Source organism: Panthera onca, chromosome A2 (assembly GCF_046562875.1).
Source record: "Panthera onca isolate mPanOnc1 chromosome A2, mPanOnc1 haplotype 2, whole genome shotgun sequence".
Classification (NCBI taxonomy): Eukaryota; Metazoa; Chordata; class Mammalia; order Carnivora; family Felidae; genus Panthera; species Panthera onca.
The window spans coordinates 143,006,964-143,031,441 of NC_138340.1; the positions used below are offsets into that span (position 1 = coordinate 143,006,964).

The window sequence follows — 24,478 nt, forward strand, 5'->3', positions numbered from 1 at the left end:
TACGTGTATGTAATAAAAATGAATTAACTATGGCATCAGTTGATTGTTCCTGGTTAATTTGTCCCAATAAAACATTTACCAGCATTTACAAAGGAGACGGGATTTTGTGCCTGAAATTTTGCAAAAGTGTGCTGGGAAGAGCTTCTTGCTCACTGATTTCCAAATAACTAAGTTTTTGTTACTAAATATAGTGCAAAAATATCAAATTCACAAGCTGGCAAGTAATGATAACTGGTAGTAGAGCCAAATTATAGAGGTCTTTCGCGTGAAGAAGGAAAAATAAAGGTCTTCAGCTGTGTAGCTGGAGTAATTTTTCAGTTTCAAATTTCCAAAGTGGAATAAGGAATAGGAGAAGCAACCCTTGTAACCCGTTAGGTTTTCAGGTTGACGGATGTAAGCAGACCCTGACTAGGACTGAAATGGATTTGTTGTACAACCAGACTCCCAGATATATAAAAAACACAGCCATTCTGTTTTCCTTCTCTCATCACCTAAATTTCTCCTAGTGTCTTAATTGTGTAGGGTTACTAATTAATCTAACCACTAATTAACATGCACATTGACTAGAGGGGCCCCAATTCAACACATTCAGTATCTTCTTGAATAGACAGGCTGCAGATATTTCCATGAAATTCCTTAATAGAATTTATATGCTGTTAGGTTTTCCCCACACATCCCCAATCTAAAGCTGGCTCAAAGGCAGTCCAGGATTGTAGTGGCTTGGGAACCCTTCAGAACCTTGGACAAGACCAGTGTTCCCCAAGATAAATGGAGCAAGAAAGGGGCACTTTCTAAACCTTTGCAAATTGTATTTAATCTGTAGGTGAAGGTAAGTAGAGTCAAGCCGGGAAAACTTAAGTAAACAGAGCTTTACCGTCTCAATCTGTTTCTTTTCTGTGCCCCTTGTCCCACTTTATGATGCTTCTTTCAAATGTGTCCCTTGCAAAATCTTTGCTTTGGCAATGTTATTTTAATTTTTTTAATTATTTATTTTTGACAGAGAGAGAGAGAGAGAGAGAGAGAGAGAGAGAGAGAGCGCGCAGGGGGAGGGTCAGAGAGAGAGGGAAAGAGAAAATCCCAAACTCAAATTTGGGGCTCAAACTCACAAACCATGAGATCATGACCTGAGCCAAAATCAAGAGTCGGATGCTTAAACGACTGAGCAACCTGGTTCCCCAGCAATATAGATTTTAGATCTTCTGACGGTTCTGACTGAAAACTCCCAGAAGGGACTCTTCTTTCCCAATAAGCCCTTTTCTACCTCTGAAAACCATACTCGTCTTTTAAATCCTCACTAATTTGTTTATTGGAAGAACCAGTTCCTGAATGTTTTTCTGTGTGGCCTCTACTAACAAGGATGTTAACAAGGATGAATAAAGGAAAGCAATTCCTCCCTTCAAGGAAATAACAATCGAGTGGTGAAGACAGGCGCAAACCAGTATGTAAAATATAATGCAGTATATTACGTGGGCAAGACATACAAAAGACATCACAGAAGCACAGGAGAGGGAGCTAGTCCAACCCTAACAGGTTCTCAATGGAGTCTTCCAAATCACCCAAGATCAAATAAATCCTTCTCCCACCTCTACTTTCCCCACACGATTTTCCTCATGGCAGACTGCACTGTGATTAAGAAACTGATTCTGAAGCCAGCCAGCATGGCTTCAGATCCCAGCTCTGCCACTTACCTAGCTTCACCCCTTCCTCTCTACACGTCAATTTCTTTACCCATCTCATCTTATAATATGGAATAATAACAGCACACATCTTATGGCAGCAGTGTGAGGATGCATTGGGTTAATACATTTAGAACATTTCGTTAGATCAGTACCTGGCATACTCAATAAATATTGGCTATAGATATATCCTTTTTTCTTACATAATTAGAGATTGTTGTTAGTGACTGTAACCTTGAATACATTGTAATTTCCTTTGGGGAACTTCTCTGAGTTGCCCAAATGCAAATAGCAGGGGGTCAATAACTGCTTCTCGATCAGTACATTCTCTGCCTACCCTCCTGCATTCTTCTCTTTTGAAATCCGATTTATTTACATTTTCCCTCCATTCCTGGCAGTATTTAAGTATCAACTTTCCTTTGCCCAGGTTCCGAATGATAGCCACGGCCTGAATGAAGCATCTGCTCCTGGTAACAGTTCCTTCTGTGGGGGCATGCTTCTCTTTGCAAGAAACATTGCTGTACCTAACCGCTCCCCCTTTATGACTCTACTTGGTGTGTGATTCACCCCCAAATTTTCCAAGTTTATAATATGTTCAACAATAACCCCAGTTTTATCAATCCAGATATCTTTTCTGGGCTCTGGGTCCTCCCTCTCTCTGTCGTCACTCTTCAGTAGGAAATCTCCTTCATTGTTATTGTTTTAATCATTGTTGAAAAGTATCTGTACAGGAAGGGCAAGTATAGGACTGCAACACGTAAGCATGTTTAATAAACCCTCACCTTAGAGTATCCATTAGTTGTAATTGAGGAAGAACACATTTCTAACTTCAGCTCTTGGCCTAAATTTCATGTTTCATTATATCTTTGTATACATGCATTTTTTTGGTATTATAAATGAATGAGATTTGTTTACTGTCATCAACTAGAGAGGTTATGTTGGTTAAATCAAATGAGTTGCCTCTCAAATAAATGATCTAGCATGTGTTTTGAAGAATGGATGACATCTATAGGGAAACTTTAAAGAAATTTTGTGGGGTGCATGGGTAGCTCAGTTGGCCGACTTCAGGTCAGGTCATGATCTCGTGGTTTGTGAGTTCCAGCCCTGCGTCAGGCTCTGTGCTGACAGCTCAGAGCCTGGAGCCTGCTTCGGATTCTGTGTCTCCCTCTCTCTGTCCCTCCTCCACTCACGCTATGTCTCTCACGCTCTCTAATAAATAAATATTAAAAAAAAATAGGGGCACCTGGGTGGCTCAGTCAGATAAGCATCCAACTTCGGCTCAGGTCATGATCTCGTGGCTTGTTTGAGGTTTGAGTCCCATGTTGGGCTCTATGCTGACAGCTCAGAGCTTGGAGCCTGCTTCATATTCTGTGTCTCCTTCTTTCTCTGGCCCTCCCTGCTCACACTCTGTCTCTCTCTCTCTCTAATATAATTAACATTGAAAAGTTAAAAGAAATTTTGTGATCCTAGAATGACATGAACTATATGGAATTCTGTTCTGTTAAGTGAATCAGTACTATTAGTAAATAAATATCAGACAATAATTGTGTTTGCACACACCGAAACCATATGAGTGGAGGGAACCAATGGAAGTGGCTCTACACAGACCTGACCAAGGTGATCTATATATGGTTGTCTCTTCATGACACAAACCTACATGTGGGGACTTAACAAATTAACTAATTGCTACTGACTCCTAATTATCCTGGGGAGGGTGGGGTGGGGAGACAAATGATGACTTCAGAATAAACTTGGGAAGCATATTGGGACACAGAAAACAGGGGCAAGAAAATAAATATTTGAGAAAAAATGTTATTTTTAATGATTTTTTTCTTATAATTTATGGTTACAATATTAGAATAGATACATGACTGGTTAGAGAATGGTTAGCCACAGAATGGCTGATATGATCATAAATAATTTAAACTGGACATACAAGGGGGAGTTGAATAAAACCCCACATTAAGTTGTGAAATCATTTACAAATTGAGGACATTATGAAGTTAAATGCAGTGTGGAAACCACAATATAACCAAGTAATACTAAAAGTAAGTATTATTGCCATTAATTGAGTGCTTAATATTTCCCAGCCACTTGAAAGATATCTAATTCAATGTTCCAACATCCCTTTGAGGTAGATAATTATTGCCTCCAATACACAGGTCGTTTTAAATGAGGCTTAATTGATTTACATCACTTACTAAAACTCTCATAGCTAGCAAATGGTGGAGACAGAATTTGTTTTAGGGAAAAAAAGAACAACTTGCTATTGAATGAATGGGTGCAGTCCCCATCCTGAAGCTTTGGGTCATTTTCTCCATGAGGAACCCTGGCACCTGTCTGTGGAGGCATCAAATCAGGAAGCTCCACATGGGTTGTTTTGTCAAAGCCTGAGGAAACTCAGAATACCCAAACTCAAAAGCTTTGACTTCCCATCACTGGCTTTACCAGCCTCATTTCAGGTTTAGTATTTTTATTTTATTTTATTTTATTTTATTTTATTTTATTTATTTTATTTTATTTTTATTTTATTTTATTATTTTATTTTATTTTTTTATTTTTTTATTTTTTTTACAGAGAGAGAGAGACACAGAGAGAGAACACGTGTGTGAGCAGGGGAGGGGCAGAGTGAGAGAGAGAATCTCAAGAGGGCTCCATGTGCAGGGCAGAGCCCTCTGTGGGGCTAAATCCCGTCACCTGGGATCAGCCAAAATCAAGAGTTGGATGTTCCATTGACCAAGTCATCCAGGCGCTCCAGGTTTAGTATTTCTTAAACCAGGACTTCTCAGGGAAGTTCAGGGCTGGGAATGACAGAACTGAACCGTGCAGCCGGGAACTGCAGGTTCCCAGAACCGCTTCCCAGTCTGCACTAACACTGTCAGTATAATGTTCACCTCCAGTCCCTCAACTGACCGGCACTATCAGGTCACAGTCTGTGCTTTCCTTGATCAGCCCCTCTCTTCTCTTCTCTTTGCTTTTATCCTTAGACAAATGGGTCTGAACTCAGGTGGAACCTGTTTTCTGGGTGATAAAATAAAGAAAAAGAATGAAAACACTGAGGAACCAGGTAGCGAGAGGAAGGAGGTTTAGAGGCTGGTAGGTCCACAATGAATTCTCAATCAACCTAAATAGATTACATACCATGCCAAATCCATCACAGTCAGAGGTGTATATTATGAAATGTACAACTCTCTTCATAAATGAAAAGTGCCCACGTACAGTGTTTTTCAACATTCTCTCAGGGTGTGTTGAGAACACTATTTCCGTGATCAGGTTCTAAAAAGAAACAACATGGGGAGAATAGAGTTGGCCTTGTTCCTGCACTTATGCACTGGTTCATTACTTCCACAAAAATGACCTGCCTATCTACTATGTGTCAAGCACTGTGCTGGGTACAGGGAACACAGAGATAAAGAGAAGAGGATGCCAGGCCTCAAGGAGCTCAGTAGTTAGTCATTTAAACGGCAGTGCTGCAGAGGAGTTTGTGGTCCATCTGATTGTGTTTCTCTGGTTGACTTGGAATTGCAATACCAACAAGCCATAGGACTTCACCCCCTGTGGGGTAAGGTGTATTTCCATTTCTGTGTGGTTTTATAGTAGCCCAGTTCGATGAAGGTGGAGAGGATGCTTAAAAGGAAGGTGTACAATAGAGTTTAAACAATTCGGACTTCGGAAACTTTAGGCTTCAAAGCCAGATCTGCACACCCAAAGTCAGTACTATATATATACAAAGGCTTTTAAGAAGGCACCAAATCTGTAACTTTCTTTAGTGTTGATACCAGTTTGAATTAGTATCACTAATTTATGAATTAGCTTGAGAAAGAACATTACGATCCACAAAATTGCCCTATTGTTTTATTCTATAATTATTTAAGGAACTTATCCTGAAGTAACAATGAAAATTGTAGAAAATCATATTTAGATAAGGAATTTGTTTCCAATGTATTTATAATAGTGAAAATTCAAAGGAAGTAATGTCTACTATCAGGAAAAAATTTAAATATACCTGGTATATTACTGGATCCATAGATGCTACATTACATAATCTTCTTTCAAAAGTGTTTAAAACCTACTTTTGGAAGAAAACGTTCTCTCAGATTACAGCAATTACTTTAGATGGTAGGAGTTAAGTGCCTTTGTTTTTCTTTTTTCCATTTTTCCATTTCCTATAAGGTGGGTGTTTTATATTTATAACTAAAATACATACTTTGTGGGGCACATGGGTGGCTCAGTCAGTTAAGCCTTGGACTTCAGCTCAGGTCATCATCTTCTGGTCAGTGAGTTCGAGCCCCACATCAGGCTCCGTGCTGACAGCTCAGAGCCTGGAGCCTGCTTCAGATTCTGTGTCTCCCTCTCTCTCTGCTCCTCCTCCACTCACACTCTGTCTCTCTCTGTCTCTCAAAAATGAATAAACGTTAACAAAATTAAAAAAATAAAGTATATACTTTGTTTTAAAAAAGGGAGATTATCACACTAATGAACTTAGAAGATATGGAAGGCAATTCATATTTCATTGCCCTTTTCTTTTTATTGTTATATACATTTGTGGAATAAACACATTTTTTAAATTTAGTATTTCTTTACTACTCAAGAAAAAGTGCCAGTAAAGAATATAAGCCAATCTTGTCTGTGCCAAATAAATAAGATATTTAAATATGAAAAAGAATGCAAAGATAAAGCAGCTTCACTCACTATGCACATGCGTTTATGTAAATTAAAATGTTTAATGTACAGCATATCAGCTTAATATACTATGTTTCAAAGTGTGCATCCCTATACTTTAAAAATATTTTAACATTAAACATACTTACATATTCATTATTATTAATATTATAAGAAAATTGGTTTTAAGGAATGGTATGCCATGTCTGAAAACAGCAGAAAATCACCCAAGGAGTCACCGACTATACATAATATTTACCTACTGTATTAGTTTCCTATTGCTGCGTGACAAATGATCACAAACCCAGTAATTTAAAATAACATAAATTGATGTTGCAGTTCTGGCAGTCAAAAGACAGAAATGGGTCTCCCTGGGCTAAAATCAAGATGTCAGCAGGGTTGCTTTCTTTCTGGAGGTCTCTCACTGTCTTCTCCAGCCTCTAGAGGCTGCCTGCATTCTTTGGCTCAGTGTCCCCTTCCATCCTGAAAGCCAGCAATGGCCAGTGGAACCTTTGTCAGGTGGCATTACTGACACCATCTCCCTCTCCGTATTTAAGGTCCCTTTTGGTTACATTGGACCCACTTAGATAACGCAGGATAATTTACCTATTCTAAAGTCAGTCGATTAGCAAGCTTAATTCCCCTTTGCCATGTAACATAACACACTCATGGGTTCCAATGATTAGAATGTCCACGTCTGTGGGAGACCTTTGTTCCAATCACCACAACTATTAGTCATCAAGCTTTAAAGTCACCTATCCAAGGAACACTGGTCTATTTTGATGTACTTTTTCTTGTAACTTAAACTCATATTTGCACTGTTAATTAATGTTCTTGTGCCTTAAATACACACATAAAGCTTTACTAAATTCTTACAGCAAATAATTTGAAGACTTTAACTTCGTGTTTATTTATCTTTGTTTCATAAATCTAGTCTAATCAACCTAGCATAGAGTTGCCTGACAAAATACAGGACACCTAGTTGAATTTTAATCTCAGCTAAAAATAAATAATATTTTGGTATGTCAAAATATTGCACAGGACATATTTATAGAAAATAATTATTCATTGTTTATTTGAAATTAAAATTTAACTGACTATCTGAATTTTTATTTAATTAATCTGACAGCCCTACCTTATATTTTTTTTTTTTAAAAGTAAGTTTGGGAAATGACTTAATATATACTGAGCTGAGATATAAAATGGAATAGATATATTTTTTTGCTTATCAGCACTCCATACAGAAACAGAATATTTTAATATGATAAATATTTATAATTTTCCTTCTATACATATAAAATTTTCCAAATTTGCTTTACTATTCGAAGGCATTGAGATTTCAGGATGTTATGGTAAATTATATTTTAAAATACAGGTATGTAGCTCTTCTTTTGTTGTTATTATATGTGTGATTTCATTTCAGCAGTGGGAGAGATTAGTTGAAATGGACAAACTATTCGAAAACGAAGGTAAAATATTGAAACTGTGGAATAAAATATGAAAAAGGGAATTTTAGCTAATCAGAAAAATAGAATCCCTTTGTAAGCTATGGTTTGCTAAAAAAGCACTGATAAAAGAAACTCTGGACATTGTTCCCCTGGAGAACTGAGAGAGAATTTGTGGAATCATCTGGTAAGACCTCTTACAGGAAACTAAAACCCAAATATGAATGCAATTGATGATATTGGAATGGTTTCAAATAAAAGCTGGAGTTTGTTCAGATTTTAAATGACTGAAAATCAATATTTGGTTAACAGGAATCAGAAGGAAGCATGCTTCTTTGGCATACGAGACTAACCTAAGCAAGCATCCATGCCTTCCTAACACACAGTAGGAAACCAGTAGTGAAGTGGTAAGAAAAAGGACCCTTTGGTATAATACCAGATCATATAGAAGAGTTTTAAATTACCGTAATATTCTGAAAAAGAGAATGTGAAGCAGTTTGAAAAAGAAGTAATGCTTAAGGAATTTATAACATGAGGGTTGTAAATTCAAAAATGGTTTGACCTTTATATACTTTATCTAGGAATTATATCAAAGTGAATTTCACTATCAAGGTATTTTCCATTGACTGACATTAAATTGAGGCTGTTTTCCTCCATAAAATATATCATTCATGCTTTTAATCATATATTACAAATACAGCAATTATCTTTTTAATTTAAAAAAAATTTTTTTTTCAATGTTTTTATTTATTTTTGAGACAGAGAGAGGCAGAGCATAAGCAAGGGAGGGGCAGAGAGAGAGGGAGACACAGAATCTGAAGCAGGCTCCAGGCTCTGAGCTGTCAGCACAGAGCCTGATGCGGGGCTCGAACTCACAGACCATGAGATCATGACCTGAACCAAAGTCGGATGCTTAACCGACTGAGCCACCCAGGCACCCCACAATTTTCTTTTTAAATCACACAGTTAATGAGTATCTCCTGATAGAATATATTATTAAAGAGTGGGGAATAGGACCAAAACAAACAAACAAACAAAAATAAAAATAAAAACAACTTATAAACAAACTTGTAACATCTCCTCTAGTACTATTTAGAGTCATATTGCAGTCATAAAAATAATTTGACTTTAAATACAAAATCATGAAATAATCGGTATTGAATAATTAGGCCCAATCTATTAAACCAGATGAAAATATGAAACATCTATTATCTGCTTGGGACTAGGTCTACACTAAAAGGATAGGGTGCTATAGTTAGGGCAGATTGACATAATAAGAATATAAACTTAAAATGTCTCAAGCACCCAAATGCATTAGCACAAAATGTAGAGAAGGAAGAAGATGCAGAATGTCAAAGCAAGATTTGTATGTAACCACCATACCATGCTGCCCCCATGCAACTAGACTGAATGCAATTTAATTTCTCAGGATGTTACTTAAATTAGCGCCCAATTTCTAACTATTACACATTGTGGTTAGAATTGACCTTAAAATATTTTCTGCACTAGAAATATGTCCTTTATGTTTCAAGACAAATATATATATATATATTTCTCTGTTGGTCTTATAAGTTTCACCACCAATAGGAAGAAAACTCTTGTCACCTACATGGTTTCCATACTTGAATTAAGTCTTTAAACTATCATAAATTACTTTTCAAGAGAATAAGAGCTTTTATATTTTTCAGTTACAAAAGAACTTGAAAGCATCAGCTTTCTTCCACTGTCCACAGGATGAGTGAAATTAGGGGAAAAAATAAAATGGGGAAAAAAATTCACAGGTATACAAGGAAACTTAACTGACTCTTGTTACCAACGCTATGATTTGTCACAAGAGGGCTACTTAGTAGACATAATTTCCTTCTCTCTTCCTAAGGCATTGTGGCAGAGGGATTTATGATACTGCATTGACTAGAAGTACAAAGAAAATGTGGTAGAAGGGGATAAGGTACTCACTAATGTGAGGTGAAATCAAAATCAATCTCTAACAAGAGATTACTTCACACATTAACTTCTCTGGGGTCACATCAAAGTCTTCCAGCCAGTGGCTCATGTATTTCTAGCTGGGGAAATGATCTGAATGATAAACAAGGAGTAATGATGAATAGAATGTGCCAAAGAAAAGGTACATAAAAGCTAAACTAGCAAAATCAGATGAACTAGAAGATGTCTACTGTCGGCTGTATCTCATAACTCTCCCTTCTTGTTTGTTTTTTCAACTAGAGAGCAAAGAAATTTATAAATTAATGTGGAATATCGAGTATTGAGTTGCCTTTTTCATTCTCCTGCCTAAGATATCTCAGTAAAACTGAAAGAAACATATGGTGTGAGTACATGCCCCATAGGGCTTTTTGGAAAAGTAATTCAGATTCTGGATCATACTTCTGTATCGTGCTATGTTGATGTGAATGCACTTGATTAAGGTTTGTGAGACCGATGGCTGCCTCAAGCACATTTGTTTTCTGAAATGCTTCATGCATTAATCTGCATCCTTCGCTACATATACATAATAATTTTCACATGCATTTGCTTAAAAGTTAGGTCACTCCTCCAAGTGCTTGGCCATTTCTTATGTAACTGGCAATTTTCTTTTATAATGAGAGCATCTTAGAATTAGGGACCTCAGAGAAATGTGAGAAAATCCTGGAGGCAATTATTCCCTAGGCTCTCACATTCCAAATGAGGTTGGAAGAGAGGTTGCCTAGTCAAGCCCTCGTTTTATAGATGAGGAGACTGAGTTTCAGGGAGATAACTTGCTTTATCAACGCTACGGAGATGTGAAGGAGATAAGAACCATTCAGCCCAAATATATCCCCACTTTTGTCTAACTCACTTTCTGGCACATACTGACTCAGAATTGGCTTGAAAATGTATATATCATTTTCCTGTTCATCTAATTCAACAAGAACCTTTTAGCTGACAACTATTCGCAACTTACTTTGACAGCCATTGTGGGGCTAGCAAGAAGTGAGAATCAGGAAGAACACAAAAGAATTATGCTTATTCTCTCTGCCCAGAGGGTTTGTGGAATACAATCATACATACAACCATAGATGCATAAATGCTCCAAGAACACAGAACACAAATTTGGAAACGTAAAATAATGGATACCCAGAGAGAGTCCATATATGCTCAGAATCTGTAATGTTTTGTAAGTTAAAGAAGACTTTTATGGATTGGTTGATTTGGTAAGAACACTGGTTGCATTGAAATGACAGGCTGTAGTAGAAAGACAAGATTTGAAAAGTTAATAGTCAATAGGAAATAATTTTAGTTTAAGAACCCTTCATAGCCAAGTTCTGGGACCTAGAAGTCAAACTGTAAACTGCTTGTGATTATGGATGACTTTGCTTTTTGCTTTTCGTGTTTTTCAGTTTCCTTTTATGCACATGTTAACTTTAAAAAAAAAAAAGAACCCTTCCTAGCATCTTTGGTAACAACTATAACAATTTTTATTTAGTAACTATTCTATAATTACCAGTTTAAAAGGGGTCTCCCCTATTAGATGCATGAAGGTAGGCCACATCCCTCAATGTTCTCAGCATTGAGCAGAAGAAAGGTGTTAAGTAAAATTGACTGACTGAGTAAATATTTTTTAAAGAGTGACAAAGCAGAAGAAGCATATGGAATAACATCAGATGGCAGAAATCTAGAAGTCACTCTCAAGGTACACGTCCAGAAGGTCAGCTTATGTCACTGAAGAAGCCTTAGAGTAAGGATTTGACCTTAGAAGTGGAAAGGAAAGAATGGATCTAGGAGCAGTTTCAAAGGAGTAATATAATTTGTTGACAGAGTATAAATGAGAAAAGGGAAGAGGAAATCTTGTGCTAACTCTCAAGTTTGGAGCTCTGAAAAACAGATAATGTTGATACACGAGGGGAATAAACATGAAGATTACGCATAATGGAGAATATAAAGCAGCAGCTAAAATCATGAGACTTGTAGTCAAACACAATAGGTTCAGCCTCAGGCACACCTCATGGTCGCAAAAATTCTTAACTTCTCTGCTTCTCTTAGAGATGAAAGGAGATCATTTACACATAAAGCGCTTAGCCTGGTTTTTGGCACATAGGAGGCATTCACTAAATAGCGATTGTTTCAAACATGATAAATTTGGGTTTTAGGTATCTTAATTTCACAATTTGGGTTTTGGATTGCTTTCAGATTCTGGTTTGGGATTGTTTAGTTTAACATTTGTGTGCATGTAAAAGAGCAGGCACTAAGAAAGCCGTTCAAAACCATGAGTGTAGCTTTTATAGCGGAAGCCATGCGAATGACGAGTGCTCCACGGGAATGGTGCCTGAGAGAAAGGCCAAAATCAGGGGCAAGTTGAGCAGAAGGAAGATGAGATCAAGGAGGCAAAGAAACACCAAGAGATGCAAAGCGATATGGCTTCCCAGAGTGCAGGGGAGGGGATAGAACATAAGATGGTGGTATCATTGCAATCACAAATGTTTGCGTGCTCTCTCTATAAATGCACTGTAAAATAATAAGTGTGGTAGAAGTAGTTTGAGAGCTTTCTGTGGAGATATATTCTTTATGATGCTATGGTATGGACTGTCTCTAGTCATTGCTGTTTTTCTTGCCACCGTCTACACATATTTTTCTTTTTCATTCCAAATATAATTCTTTATTTCATGCTTTCAGTTCCTAACCAAATGTTCAATACATTGCAGTTTGATTGGACATTTTAACTCGGGGAAAGTGTTGTGTTGAAGAAAGGACAGTGCTACAATGATAAGCTGCTGATGTAAACACTTTATGGGTTTATGACAGGCTCACAATCTACCAGTACTATTTTCAATTCAATTCAATTTGTGTGGATGAGAATTTTAGAGAAAAACAGCTGGTAGGAGAAACATATGACATTTAATCTTGCCTGAGAACATGAAATCTTCTACAAAGCTGTATGTATATGGTGTGTGAAATCTGTGTGTTGGTATACACTCGCAAAGGTTATACTAGGAGCTGTATTCTACAGGATTTGGGCCAACGGACAGATGAAAACATTACAGTCCTTGGTATTTTTCTGGAGATAACTTGACTGCGCAAATAACTCAGCGAGTCTAAAATTCCAATGAGAACATTCAACTGATTGCAATTTTTGAACTAAGAAGATTTTTTTTTTTCAAAATGAGAACAACCTCCAGTCATCCTTAACAAACAAACAAATAAACTTACAGTTAGTGGTGTAGGTTTTGATTGGTTCAAAATCACTCCCTGTGAACAAGATTTAGAACACTGCTGCAATGTAGAACCTTGCAGATTACCACATGGATTCACCACATCACATTTTAGAATGATTTTAGAGAGAAAAACATATAATTGAAATTTGGCTTCTTCAGATTTTTGTATGCAAGGTGCCCAAAGTTATAGAAAAAGGGGATATATAGTAAAGGAAAAACTACTGACTGAATCTGGTCACAACCATGACAAACAGAAAACCAAAATTACCCTAAAATTTGCCCAAGATTACTGGAATATAAAAATCCATTTAACACCCAAATTTACATAATGACAAAAGTGATGATATATTTAAATTGATTAATAGTCATTTAGAAATGATTTAACTTTTATTTCTAACAAATTTGCTTTTTCATTTCAACTATCAAAATTCATTTGAATGTTGTAGCAGATTTGGTTACTGAAAATCATAGTCCACCAGAGATTTTTTTCCTCGTATCCTTACCTTTGCCTTTATCCCCACAAACTGATTTTTTTACCCAACTTCACTATTTTGGCCCAAATATCCTTCTCCATACTTGGTTAGATGCAGTCATTAGCAATTGAAAAGAATTGCTTTCCCTCCTTTAGCTCAGACCAGAGGAAAAACCACAGACTCTTGCTTTAAGTTTTTTTAGACAGAGTCCTACTGGCAGCCACAGAGAATGTTAGGAATCACAAGACCAAACAGTGCCAACGCTTCACCTCCTACTCTGTCTTCCTCCATTCCCAATTCAATTGGAAATGAGTCTCTTCTATTTTCCCCTGCCACATGTCAAGCCCCCAATATATCTTGCCTAGATTTCTTCAATAATCTTGCTATTGTCTTTTCTCTTATCCTTGCACACTACAGTTCATCTGACTCACCACTGGGCAGACAAATCTCACAAAATGGAATTGTGCTGAGAATACATCCATGCTCAGAAACATTCAAATATACTTCAGTTCCTAGCAAATGCAGTACAAACTTGGCCTAAGTCCCACCACAAAATGGCTGCCAGTTATCTGATCGTATTTTATGAGTAACAATATAATTTAGTGCCCAAAATACTTTTTCAGGATAACAGGAGTGATATTAACAACAGGGCACGTTGGGATGGATAGGTCACCCACCTCTCCCTGTGACTATGGTGAACACTCCTTTCAGTCACAGGTTTTACACACTACCTGTTTCATTTCCACCTCCTTCATGCAGACTTTTTTGATCCCTCAAAAGGATATGCTACCTTCCTCCTTCTCTGTCTGTGGCCCCAAGACCTCAGAGTAGGCACTTTGCCTCAATTTATGTTATTCTGCCTTGTATTGGTCATCCATGTGCTTGGTTTGGCCCCCTTCTTGACCCTAAACAACTTGATAGCAAACTTCTTACTCATCTTTACTTTTCTTAAACACCAAGCAAAGGTCCCTTCATATAGCAGTTAACACATATTTGTAAGTTAATTTTTTTTTAACATTTATTCACCTTTGAGAGACAGAGAGAGACAGAGCAAGTGGGGAAGGAGCAGAGAAAGAAGGAGACACAGAATCTGAAGCAGGATTCAGGCTCTGAGCTCTCAGCACAGAGCCTGATGCGGGGGCTCAAACCCACAAACCATGAGATCATGATCTGAGCCGAAGTCGGATGCTTAGCCGACTTAGCCACCCAGGCACTCCATTTAACAAATATTTCTAACCAAATGTAATCACTGACTGTAAACAAATATTTAAATTGTGGCCCTTAAAAATATTTATTTAGTAATGGCATTACTAAATCCTAAAAAAGAGGGAATTTATAAACTGTGACGATCAAAAAATCTCATGTCATTTTACAAATTCAAAATCCCTCACTCGTTTCTGCATCTGAAAGATTTTCACAAAATACACATTACATACCAAAAGCCCCGATATGAGAATATGCATTCATGTTGTCTTAGAAAGGTTTTTCCTGAGACTTTCACTTAAACTTTTCTCTTGCAGTCAATTCTATGTTTATCAAGTAAATTTATTAAATGAAATAAAATCTAAGTATTTCTCAAATAAAAACCCTCCATCACCCAACTTCCCATATCCTGATGCTATTCTAGAGAATTAACACATTTTAGGATGTTTTTTGTTTTGTTTTATTTTGTTTTTTCTTGTGGTTTAAATCATGCACTTATCTCTTGGGTTATCAATTTTGGATTGTATCTGTTGACTGCTCTCAGTAAAAGGTGAGTGCTTAATATGCCTACACAACTTCTCTATTGCCCCTCTTTAGTCATCACCCAAGTTTTTAAAGTTGTGTTAATATTTTTAACTTAACAGGGCTTACAATATTAATATTAATGAATATTAACATTCATTTCCATATTTCTGTATTTCGTTTCCAGATTTCTTCTAACAAAGTAAGTGATTTTTGTATATGGCTACTGAATGTTATTCCCTTCAGATTCATCCAGGTAGCAAGACTGGGCTTGCAGAGAAAGAATAACCATAATTACTAAAACTCTACCTTTTAAAGGGTAATTAGACACTAGGGTCCAATAGATCCTTTTATAATCCCTTTTTAAATACCTTCATTTCTTCGAGGTTATATGAAATGCCACTGTTACTCATCTCATATCAGATATGCTTTTCTTATTTTGTTGGATAACATCTAGAATAATTCATATATGAGATATGTAGGCATCAGATTTTCTGAGCCACATACATTTTTAGCCTCACATTGATTGATAGTTTGGCTGGCTATACAATTGTAAGTTTAAAATACTTTCCCTTAGAAAGTCTTTGCTCATTGCCTTCTAGAATCCAGGGAGGCATATGAGGTCTGGTTTTCATATCTTGTATGTATCTTTTCTCCCTTCAAAAAGTTCTTAGAATTTTCCCTCAATTAATGCAATTTTACTGAGATGTGCGGGCCTTTCAATTTTAAAAATTGTCTTTCTTCAATTTGTGAAACTTCTAGTTTTTTATTTTATTTTATTTTATCTGGCCATTTCTTTTCCTTCTTTGTTTCTTCTTCTCAATGCTTATTAGATATATTTTAGAATCCTGCATCCATTCTCACAGTGTGCTTTTTAAAAAAAAAAAATTTTTTTTTAATGTTTATTTCTGAGACAGAGAGAGACAGAGCATGAGTGGGGGAGGGGCAGAGAGAGAGGAAGACACAGAATCAGAAGCAGGCTCCAGGCTCCAGCTGTCAACACGGAGCCCGACGCGGGGCTTGAACTCATGAACTGTGAGATCATGACCTGAGCCGAAGTCGGCTGCTCAACGACTGAGCCGCCAAGGCACCCCACGGTGTGCTAACTTTTGCTCAGATTTCCTTTTTTCACTTTCCTCCTTTTCTTCTTGGTTCTTCCTCTGATTTCACCCTTCAGATTTCCACTCTTAACCCAAGCTATCCCGTATTTACATTCAACTGTTCAGCTTTTTATTTTCACATTCATATTTTAATTTCTAGGGTCATTTTCTTATTTTCTGATTGATCTTTTCCACAGCAACCTATGCATGTGTGTATGTTCAATATTCTCTGGATTCTCTCTGGAACACTCATTAAAATTCTGTTGTTAAAAATTCTCTTGCGTTTTCTGAATTACCCCTGGTTTTGTTGTGTGTATGTGTGTGTTTGTATGTGTGTATGTGTCTTTTTAAACAACGACATTGGGTCTTCAGTTACCACGACATCCTTGGCTGTTGTATGATTATGATGTAGGGCCAGGTTGGTTGATAAGGATTATTGGTGGGGTCCATTTTCCTTGGATGGGAGGGCTGACCACACACCTGTGTACGTTGGTGACAGTTGTACCCAGCTGGCTTCTCTTGAAGATGCATGGATAAAGGCATACAAAACGACCTACCACAGGAGGAACTTTATCTAAGAGCTGAGACCTTTATCATATCTCTATCTTGTATAGAAGATGTATTTCTTATTGCCCACCTGTTCATGTCTGTCTGAAATAAAGTTACTTCAAATTCTGCGTGGTTTCTTTCTCAGTACCTTATACCCACACAAGTAGACTAACATAATCCTACCATCAGATAATTCCCATTCTTGAGAGTAGAATTCTCTAATACCTGTAATCTTTCTCCTTGTTAAATTGGAGCAGAAAGGAGGGGACTCCTGGGTGGCTCAGTCAGTTAAGCATCTGACCCTCGGTTTCAGCTCAGGGTTCATGAATTTGAGTCCTCATTGGGATTCTCTGTCTCCCTCTCTCTCTGCCCCTCCCTTGCTCACTTTCCATCTATCAAAATAAATAAATATTAAAAAAAATTTTTTAAATGTTTATTTAAAATGTTGGTTTAAAAAAAAACTTTTTAAATGTTTATTTCTGAGACAGAGAGAGACAGAGCATGAGTGGGGGAGGGGCAGAGAGAGAAGGAGACACAGAATCCGAAGCAGGCTCCAGGCTCTGAGCTGTCCGCACAGAGCCCAACACGGAGCTCAAACTCAACAAGCCGTGAGATCATGACCTGACTGAAGTCGGTCGCCCAACCAACTGAGCCACCCAGACACCCCAATAAATAAACATTTTTAAAAAGTTGGAACAGAAAGGGAAAGTGAGAAGCTCACTTGGACTAGCTATTTCGAAATGTAGCTTTTTAAATAATTTTGCTGATGGTCACTCCCATGCCCATGTCCGGTCTTTATGCTGACTCCAGGGTTAGAAATTATTTGAAACTGTCATGGTAAGAACCATTTGTGTCTCTTGGGTTGTGCTTTCCTTCTTTCAATTTCTCTATAAATCATACCCATTTGACTTTTATTTTTCAGACTTTTCCCAAATTGTTCTATCTTATCTTGGCTCTAAAAATATAATGGCTTCTTCCCATTTTCTCTCTTCCCTGTCCTCTTTTTCTTCCTTTTTTTCTTTTTTCTTTTCTTTCATTCTTTTTTTCTTTCTTATTTTTTAAATTTCACTGTTGCCTTAGAGGGAAGGGATATATATGTTCATGCCAGCCCATATTGTGAACCAGAAGCCAGACTAAGTTTCTTCTTTTACATTTCTTTTAATGATGCCAATAACTCTGCTTTGCATTTATTTTTGATAAACTGGAATTTATACTAATATTTGGTTAAATATTTTCTACACTTTTGGGGTGGGTGGTACTAACCCATATGATACTGCATTTAGAGATTTAAAAAATAATTTCATAACATACAAATGTGATATGGTTACAGCCAAAAGGAACTATTTGCTTGCAATCTGCTCTCCCTGGCACCCTGTGTGCTCCATAAGATATAAGCATCTACTGAATCACGGAAAATGCAATCTGAAGTTATACAAGTAAATTAGTCACTGCATTCTGTACTATCAACAGTCTGGGGTATCATTAAAGTTCTGTCTATATAGAAGAAAAATTTAGTCTATTTGTATGGCATTCCCCCAGAACATTTCTGAAATAAGGTCATGGTCACTATGACTGAAAAAATTCATACTTTAGTCTTAATCAAATCTAGTAGTCTAGATTTTTAAACATATTAAGAAAGCTAAACCATTTTAATGAGATGAGTTAGCTGTAGGACTAAGTTCCCAGGTTGACTATCTAATTGTATAGTTGATTAAATTATTATAATTTGGGCATAGAAAATTCAAACCCTTTGCAAATTCAATTTCAATTAAAAAAAAAAGATGAATGTGTAAATACTACAGTCTCACTAACAGCCAAATGTTTAAATTAAGTAGCCCGAGGCCTCACAGCATCCTCAGAGCCCAAAAAAGTAGGATCATGGAATCTAAGCAAGGTTCATTGAGCAAATATTTCTTTACACTGTCAGATAAGATAGGCATCCCCAAAAGAATTGCCCTAAATGTGTAAGTTGGCAATTTTCTGCAGTGGTAATATGGAGCACAACCGGAAAAAAAGTAATAAGCCTGGCTAAGGCAGCCTTCTCTAGGAGAGCCACTTAACAGGCTTGCCTACGCTGTGCCCTAGAATCTTCTTATTTCATTTTTTCCTTCTGTGTCTTCACAAGCATATCATTTTAACTGACTGCGTAAATGAGATTACATAAATGTTTTCTGGTTGCTTTTCCTTTTCCCTTTTCTATTCGGTTTTCCCCTTCTGGAGTTGACTGCAACTCTGGTTTGGTATGCTAGTGCGGTATGACTCATCTCGTCTGGACACAATCTTCCACCGTACCTGAAATAGGTATCACGATAATAGATGCCATGAAACCGCGGCATCTATTTGAAGCCTTCAAAGGCATCTGCTTCAAATGACTGTACATTGACTAGGAAAGAAAAAATCTATCCTGTTTCCACTTCCTTCCTGTCGAAGGAAATGAAGCAATGCTGAGAGACAGGTGTGGCTGGAGAACTACTCTGGTCTGATCTATTCCAAAAATCACTTCCATCGTCGTTTAGGTGATATTGACAGGGTTCTCAGGCTCTTCTTTTCTCATCTCAACTTTTCCCTACAGCAGTAATTTTATCATTCTTTTCAGAACTACCTTTCACAGCTCTTGTTAGAGTTACTCACTTTTCAAATTTAACATATTTCAGCAATTGATTTCTGATGACACTTTCCAGTATTTCTGGCTAAATATAGGAAGTCAGTTACGCATTGCCGCAGGAACAATCCTCCCTTCCCATTCTCTGGGTCCTACAGATCTTGTTGCCTTCTTTAATTTACTTAATATGGATGATATACACCCTGGTGTAAATCTCTAATATTTTAGGAAACACATTGAGTGGGGGTGCTGCACAGACATGGTCTAAAAGGCTGGAGAAATTGAGACAACTATCTGGATAAATATAAATGTATTCAGTCGTTAAACACATTTTTTTTGAGACTCTATGCTGGCCCAGTCCTCAACTAGGTGATGAGGATATAATGGTGAGCAAAACCAAATAAGATCCCTGTCCTCATAAATTATAGCCTAATAATAGTAACAGCCAACAAGGAATGAACTTATTACATGCTAAACACCTGTCATGACTCATATCATGTCATTCTCAGCAAAACTACCCTGAGGTATCTATTAGTACCAAAAAACACACCGCAATGAGACAAAAGAAGCATTTGTTTTTATTGAAGTCACCCATCTTCCTGCCTTTTCTACAGGATATGAGTAGGGCTGGGTACAGATGGCAAGTGACCGCTTTATATTGTTTTCCATGTGAATTTGCATTCTCCAGGAGAATTTATTACAACCTTCAGAAGTATAGCCCTTGCCGACATCTTCCCAGCCAATTTAGCAGGGTCAGGATTTGAACCCAAATCCACCTTCTCCAGAGCTTAAGCTCTTCCTCAGTTCCATTATCCATCTCTGTACCCCCATACTCTTCTGCCCTTCAACAGACAGATGCAGTAAAAGAACGAGGGAAGGATGATAAGACAAAAGTATTTGATTAATTGCACCAAATCCCATTTGTTCTCTGTATTCTAGACAGAACTAAGACAACTATAATAATTCCTTTTTGCCTTTCTCCCTACGTATTTAGCAGCCCTATTTCAGAATAAGTGATGACAACATTTTTTAAAAGAAATGAATATGGCCCATCATTAGAATGAGGAAACTTGTTTTCCTGAAAAAAAAGTTGTTGTAATGGGGATCACAATAAGATGAAGATATAAGATTCCCATTGTATCACAGTCTAATTGAAATCGTAAATAAGCATTACAGTATTATATAAGATCGCTATTGTGCAAGGCACTCTGTGGACACATTGAGTAGGCATTCACTGAGAAGGTACTACATGAAAGCCTCTATGTTAAGAGACATATTCACTCAGATATACATTAAATGGATACTCTTTCCCCTCAGGAATTTTTCAAGGATGACACCTGCAGGTGAGAGGAAGAAATAAAAGAGTGGGAGAGTGCTGAGGGAGGATTCTAAGACAATTCCCAGGTTTCTGACTTGAGCTACTGGACCATGATGCACCAAGGGAAGAAAGGTTGCTTTCGCATATAGGCGTTTTTGAAATTTTTGAGTTTTGCTTTCTTTTCTGCTTTGAGGGTGTTTTGTTTGGTTTCCACCCAATGATCTGGTTGAAGCACTGTGCTCTTTGGAGCTTGGCAATGTCATAACCCTTGTCTGATTACCTTGGCTTTATGAGTGCAATTAGAGGTGGTAAAATATGTATTCCAGAGATTTCTGCCATCCTAACAGCCCCTCACCATCCCTGAGGATTCTTTTCCTGTCTATTGCACTAATTCTGTTTTATTATTTTTGTCTTTTCAGTACAATTATGAGAGTTTGCGTGAGTCCATGATCATGCCTCAGTGTGTCAACCCTTCCTTCACACCACTTTTCTATAGGAAAAGAAAATTCCACTAGAAATTAGTGGAATGCAGCCGTAGGTACAAATCTAATAAATGATGTCATTAATTTCTATTGGAAAAACATGATTCAACTTGATTTCAAAATCTGAGAAAAATAGTGGGAAAATTAAATGGTGTTTTATCATTGAATAAAGACTTACTTCACAGAGCTGTCTGTCTTTATGAATGGTAAAATGTACCTTTATAATTTGATTTTACCCAGGGGTTTTCCAAAACATCTGTCTAAATTATTCAACTGATTTTAGCTTTTATTCCTACTTCTGTTATAATTTCAGAGAGACCTGTATGGTTAGATGAGTTTTCTTTTGTAGATTACTCTAAGAAGCATAATTAAATGCATACCGAAAGAAATTCTGCTCTTCTGCTGTCTCCTGTGTTATGAATTCTATGTCACTGACATACAGTTACAGGATGCATAGCTCTCTTGTTTGCTTTCTCATCTCAGATCTGACTCCTCACCATCTTCCCCTGCCCTTGAGCCTCATCTTCTCCTGCCTTTGAGCCTGGCACCTTGCTCGTGCTGGCAGGCGTCAGGCAGGCATCGGCCGGGAGCCAGACTGAGTCTTACAAGGAAGGCTCAGGGAAGCGGACTGACACAGGCTCAATAATAAGCACAATACTGGACACAATGCTCAATAAGGATCTACTGAATTAATGGATGTGTGTACTGCCTGCTACAAACACTTCAAGTTGATAACGTGGGCTAATTGGCTGAGCATTAGAAATGAGAATGGAGGGCTGACCAGCTCTTTGGTCCTCCAAGTCAATAAAACTTATATAAAGCCTTTTTTTTTTAGAGATAGCGAGTTTTATTCACTTTTAATATCGGTGTCAACTATTTTAGCAACGTGAAAAAGAAATCTTCTCGTGCATTTTGTGTACTGTTTTGAATAGTAAAGATATTTTGACAGAGAATAGCAAGCAGGTAGCAAATTTTATGTGAAGCCTTAGGATGACACATAATTATATTCTATAAAATACCTCAGTAGCCAAATCTTAGCTTCTTAACAGCTCTTGATGCAGAGCCGGTCTAAATTCAGTAGCTCCTAAGACTGACTAAATAATCTAAGGACATTACAATGCTCTGAAGATTCCCACAATTTGTGTTTCTTAGTGAATTCTTCAGTCTTTTCCACATTCCATTATATCATGAAAACAAAATAAATCCACTTAACATATTTTCTAATTTGTCTCACAATGTGCTTCTCTGACTTCCTTTGATTCACAAAGCTAAGAAAGAAAAAAATGAATTGTGTCTAGCATTCAGTCAGACCTCTGTAGGCATGGAAATGTCTGTCCCTGAAACTATACACACAAACTCCAGGTCTCAGACACGTGTTCAGCGGCAATTAGGGCATGGTGGCACCAGCCGTCTCTCCCCGCCCTCAGCGTATTCTCCTGCCCATTTTACCCTGAAATTCTTCCTTCCTCCGGCACTGCTGCTGAGGGACAGCCCCAGTTTAGCAGGATTCTAGTTCGGAGAGACAATGGTCACCTTTTTTCGACTACCTTAAGAATGCTTATTCGTATAATGCATGCTTGCACTGCTGTGATGATACTATCTAATTGCTTAATGTCGTACCATGATTTTATTTATTCTAAAAGTTGAGGCACTGAAAGACTTATGCAAATAGACGTATCATCTTATTTGTATTTGCTCTACCCCCACTGCCCTTGAAAGTCACAATGTGAAAAGTAAGAGTAGAGGATCATTTATAAATGTAAAGCAAGAGAGAGAAAAAGAAAAGGAAGTTAGATGTCAGAACTCAGGAGATTTTGTCTGGGTAAGTATTCATTACCCAGAAAGCAAAATAAACTACTTATGGCCCCTTTTCAGATAAAACAGTATATTAAAAAAGGCAGTCCTAGGTTCAAATACAAATACAAGTACCACTTAATGTTATTAATAATTCACCTAATGCAGACATTTCCAGACTCTGAAGAATATTGTTTTGCCCTGACTAGTTCAACTAACTATATCAAAACAGACCCAACAGACATTGAGAGATTTATTTTCCAGCTCATGCATTCTCTCCTAAGTCAAATTTACAAATTTGATCCTAATAAATTCCTATCTACATATGTCAAAATATAATGTTTATTGGGTTTAGAGCGTCAAACTGCCTTACTTTATTTTCCTGCCATGTGCTTGGTCCTACATAAAATATTCATGGACTTCTATCAGACCACCTCACTCATGAAAGGTCACAGGTCTGGAACCCATGGTAAATTTTTTCTATTCAGCAGCAAGTTTGCTGAAGTACATTTTTTTTTTTTTTTTGTCCAAACATGGTTGAAAGCCACATTGATCTAGTAAGGGATGAATGCTCATACTAATGAACTCTCTGTGCCCTTGTTGAGTACTTTTTCCTCTGAATTAGTTGGGATTTTAAGAGTCATGCATGACCTCACTTGGAATGTTAGAGACTAGGGAATGTAATTGCCCCCAGGATGCTTGATTTCCTCCTAACTTCTGATGACAGAGGGTGGAAGAATCTTTAAACCCTCATTCTGAGAGAATAACTTTTTCATACGCACATTAGGGCTGAAGGACTATTCATTCAGAAAGATAGCATTTGTCTTTGTTTTATAAAACAGCTTGTCTCTGTTAAACTACCCAAAGCTTGGAATTCATGTTTAACTTTAGTTCTCTGCTTTTCTGGACATAAACTACATGCATCCAGTTCAGCACGTATTCCCTTTCACATATAGATGTTCTTTACTTGCAGTGATTTATGTGAGAAAGGTTAATTGGAGATTCGTGGCAAAAGAAAATTATTTTACAAGATTTAATTGATCTTCACCTTCTGAAAAATTCGAAACTGCTTTTTGTAAAACTGCCCATTGCTATCTTTTTTTAAATCCTTCAACATCACCTTTCACATATGGAAAAGTGATAAGAAGGGAGGCTGAAGGGAAGTAGCAAGATGGCACAGATCGAACTAAGCCATTTCAGCTTTTTTTTGTAGTGGTTGTTGCTCTACTATAAGCTCTGCCTCCATAACTAAAACCATCATAATTATTAAGGAGCAGCTTATTCCCAGAGTCACATTACAACCAGAAAAGGAGGCATTTGTCATGCAATGGGATATCTCTGGGATAGCTCATCCCTATGAATTATGTCTGACTTTCTTTTCTCCCATTCATTTTTAATTAACATTAGGAAAAAAAAAAAAAAAAACCAGTCATCTTAGTAGATAACAGACCTGGGAAGAGAAACCC

The 24,478-nt window shown here is 37.2% G+C and overlaps 1 protein-coding gene across 5 annotated transcripts in view; it reads right to left on the reverse strand.

The window, feature by feature from the left end:
* The window catches only part of GRM8 (glutamate metabotropic receptor 8), a 759,243-nt gene that overhangs the window by 55,144 nt on the left and 679,621 nt on the right, over positions 1 to 24,478 (reverse strand). The gene's annotated exons all lie outside the window — the stretch shown is intronic.